The 4,314-nt window shown below is 33.0% G+C and overlaps 1 pseudogene; it reads left to right on the top strand.

Annotated features, from left to right (window-relative positions):
• The first annotated feature begins 215 nt into the window (after nucleotides 1–215).
• LOC117804096 lies at nucleotides 216–695 on the top strand (annotated as a pseudogene).
• The last annotated feature ends 3,619 nt before the right edge of the window (nucleotides 696–4,314 follow it).

The raw sequence follows: 4,314 nt of genomic DNA, 5'->3' as shown, positions 1-4,314 counted from the left end.
AGAAGTGCACAGTCAATCTATATTTGCATCTAGCAACTTATATATCTATATCTCTTGTGGTTCTGTTTTTATTAGTTGTTTTTCTTCTTGCCTTTTTTGTCACATGGTCTGTCTCCATAACTGACCTGTAATTTTTTCACTAAAGTATAGTCATTTTAAATGAAAACTTATAGGGCTTTTTCAGCCAGAATGTTCATCTTCCAGTAATTCACTAAATGACCAACACAGAGAGAAAGAGGAGAGGCACCTGCTATATGTTCTCTAGGCCTTTTAGAAGATATGGAGTTGTTTCTTTGGCCACATATGTGCAAATCTACAAGAAAGGTGATATTGTAGACATCAAGGGGATGGGCACTGTTCAGAAAGGAACACCCCACAAATGTTACCATGGCAAAACTGGAAGAGTCTAAAATATTACCCAGAACGCTGTTTGCATTGCTATAAACAAACAAGTTAAGGGGAAGATTCCTGCCAAGAGAATTTATGTATTGAGCATACTAAACACTCAAAGAGCTGAGATAGCTTCCTGAAGCATGTGAAGGAAAATGACCAGGAAAAGAAGGAAGCCAGAGAGAAAGGTACTTGGGTTCAACTGAAGCGCCAGCCTCCTCCACCCAGAGAAACACACTTTGTGAGGAAAAAAAGGACAGGCGCCTGAGCTGCCGGAACATATCCCCTATGAACTCATGGCATGATAAGTATTAAAAAAAAAAAAGGCCTCAAGACTGTAAAAATATAGAAATTAAAAAAAGATAAATGGAAAGTTTTAGGGATAATTTGAAGTTCTAGATGATGTTACCTTCCTCAAGAAAGGATTCATTTTGTTTTAGGCAAATAGGCTAAAGGCAGATCACCCTAATCTAATCAAGAACTGAACCCTTTCTAGATTGGTCCTCATTCTTTAGGAGGGTTGGTCTATTTCTGTTTCTCCCTTACTCTTAGAGTGTAGCCCAGTGGGAATCTCATCTGAAATCCTGGATTATATGTCAGATCTCTCTCTTTGGAAGGTCCTGAAGTCCAACTTTTGTTTCCATATTCTCAAAGGACTCCTGGAGACTTTGTTCAGTTTCTCACCTTCTCAGCTGAAGCTTGGAAACTAACAATGTCAAATAGAAAAATAGGCTGAATATTGGATTTTTCTCTCTTTATCACCCTTCTTTCTGGTTTCTTTGATCCTCTTTATGCCTCCCTCTCCAATATCTCAAAACAGATTCTGTGTGTGTGTGAGTGTGATTCTTGCTTCTTAGCTATTCTCAAAACAAAGATTGTTCTGTAATAAATTATGCTGCCATTTTTGATAGCATAAAATCTTTGCTTTTGTTTATTAGCATTTGCCTGATAATCATGGTAAACTTATATACATTTTCTACCTTTCATTTAAGATTTAGGTGTATCTCATGTACTTGGTACAGAGTTAGGTTTTACTTTGTGACTCAATATGAAAAGCTTTTTCTTTTAGTAAATCTTTTGTCTTTTCTTTTAAACCATATTTATAAATATGAACCTATGTCTTCCCTTAGCTCTGACTCTATTTTACGTTGTGTTTTCTGTTTTATGGTTTTTAAAAAGTTTTTCAGTAGGTAGTCTTTTTTCTTTGCTTATTATGTATATTTGTAATTATTAAAATACTTAATTTTTTACATTTTTTATTCTAGAGATTACTTTTACAACTTTATATCTTACTTTTAGCCTGGTATTTTAAAAACTGTGTCCATCATACTTCTATCACAATCAATGTAGCATTATCCTATTTCTTTTTCTTACCCTCCCCTCATTCCATCCAAAATTAGGCAATATTATCTTTTGTAGTATTTAATTTTATATAGTTAAATCGATTTATATTCTGATAGTTGATTTATTTCAGTATGTTTGAAATTAAGTCATTTGATCCCCACATTTACATGAAGTAAACTGCAAATCTTCTCTAAGCCTTCCTTTAAATTGTGAGGCATATGTGTAAATTGCGAAATCATGTTATATTTACATTTTCATCAGTTACTCTAATATCTACAGTTAATATATATTAAGAATTTAGAACAGTGGTTGTACAAAGGAAGTACTGTATAAATGTTTTCTATGTATTTTGGTTGTAGTTAAACATTTATATATAGTATTCACATAGTCCTTTTGCTGTAGTTTCTTTATTCATCACTTGGTGGGCTGATCTTCATTCTCTGATAGTTTTCTCAGAAAAGCTCAAGGGAATCTTTGCGTGTAAATTATTGTATAGTATTTTACAACTTGAAGGATAGTTTGGCTGGATGTGACATCCTTGGGTTGACTTTTTTTAGTCAATTTTTTTAGATGTCATTCAACTGAATGACATTGAATGTTGCAGCAGGGGAATGTGGGCCAGTCTGATGCTTTTCTTACTATAGGTGATTTTTATTTCTTTTACTTTGGTAGAGTCTTGAAAAGGGATCCTTTATCTTTCAAGTCCAAAAATGTCTTAGTATTGAGTATTCTGGATCATTTTTCACATGCATTGCACATTTTTTAATATTTAGACTCAAGTATTTTTTATTTCTTAAAAAAGTCTTGAATTATAATTGCAATCATGGGGTTTCTTCTTAAATTTTAGTTTTCTTTACTGAGGACTCCAATTATAAATGGATTGGATCTCTTTGCCTTCTCTTTATCAAGATTCTTCTAATCATTTTTCTTATTTTCCTTTCATTTATGTAGTTCCACCTCACTGCCTCTTTGTAATATATAAATAAAATTAAAATCCATGTTAAGATAGCAAATGTTCTATAATGTTTTAAATTTTAAATTTTGTAGTCATGGTTATGACTGAAATTACTATATTTGCAAAATGAGATATATGTTGTTCTCCACTCAAGTCCTGATGGAATACACCCTGTGAAACCTGAAGAATGTCAAAAGAACACTACATTTGGTAAGTATAAATAAGAATAAACAGTGACATTTCATTTCACTTAAATTATGATATGTATATTCAAGAAGTAAAAAGGAAGCTTATTAATTTATCATTTCCAACTCATGTTGTAATTTTCAGTCTATTTATAGAGCTCCAGATATGTGAAATGAAGAGGAACTACCTATAACAGTTTCTTCATTTCATAGGAAAAAATCTGATATTTAAAGAGATCAGGTGACCTTTTCAAGACTTTATCAAAGAAACATCTAAGCTCTCATAGTTTTTTAATATTGAACACAAACCACACACACACACACACACTCACCTGATGTTGTTTCAACATAGCCATTATGGCTTTAAAGGCCCACTTCATGTACTCATTTTCAATTTCTACTAATAGACTATAAGCCAAATAAAATTGTGATACTGACTGGTTTGATCACTAAAATAGGCAATAACTTCACTTAGAAAAAAATATTCTGTACCAGCATGTCTCAGGCACCAAAACAAATATTGAAGAAACCCTTCAGCAGAAGGTTGAAACCTACTGCCACAAAGCTCTTCCCTTATGTGTAAAAGAAGAAGAACCATCCTTAGCATTACTGTTATATACAAAACAACTTATTCAGTATATGGCACACTGTAGATCCATAATATAGGATCATTATTATGAATTTACAGATTCAGAGACCAAGTCTCAGAGACGTTAAGTGAAATTTCTTAAGATTAGCTAGTAGGATGCCGAACTATTCAGCTCCATTCATTTTAACTCTCTCTGAAAATTTTCTTTACATTGACCTGAAATCTTTCCCAGCACATTTGTCCCAGCTCTAGCTTTCCAAACAATAAAAAATAAATATAATCTCTCTAACATAACAGTTTCAAATATTTGAAGGTAGTTACCATATATAGCAAGTCTTTCCTTCCTTAAGTTAAATATTCTTTTTCTGGTAGTTCATCTTTAATATGACACATGGCTGATTTTAGAGTCCACTCATCAATCTGATCATTTTTCTGAACATGTTCCCATTTGTCCATGCCCCCTTCTAAAATGTAACATCTAGAAATTATCAAAACACTCCAGTTGTGTTGTCAGGGCCAAGTAAAAAGTACACCATTTAGAGATCTAACTATTAACTGAGAATAATGAGGAATTGCTGTATTTTGGCTGAACTCAAGTACCAGGAAGAGAAAAAAAAAAACTTAGAAAAAATATCTCCTTTCAGTTGGGTCATAATATTCTGCTTCTGACAGAAAGTGGTCCAAAATAACCACCGCTTTTACTGAATTCTGAAGATATAAATATGTTGGTTATTCTGCAAAAAGGCACCAATGCTGAACCCAGGAAGTTCACGGGACAGTCACTGTGAACAGCTGTTTTTCGTGAATTTACAAACAAACCTGTTACTTCTACCAGGATAGGGGGATATCTG

This window comes from Ailuropoda melanoleuca, chromosome 10 (genome assembly GCF_002007445.2).
Source record: "Ailuropoda melanoleuca isolate Jingjing chromosome 10, ASM200744v2, whole genome shotgun sequence".
In the NCBI taxonomy this organism is placed as follows: Eukaryota; Metazoa; Chordata; class Mammalia; order Carnivora; family Ursidae; genus Ailuropoda; species Ailuropoda melanoleuca.
Note: the sequence above shows the minus strand (reverse complement) of the source record. Positions and strands in the feature narration are given on the sequence as shown.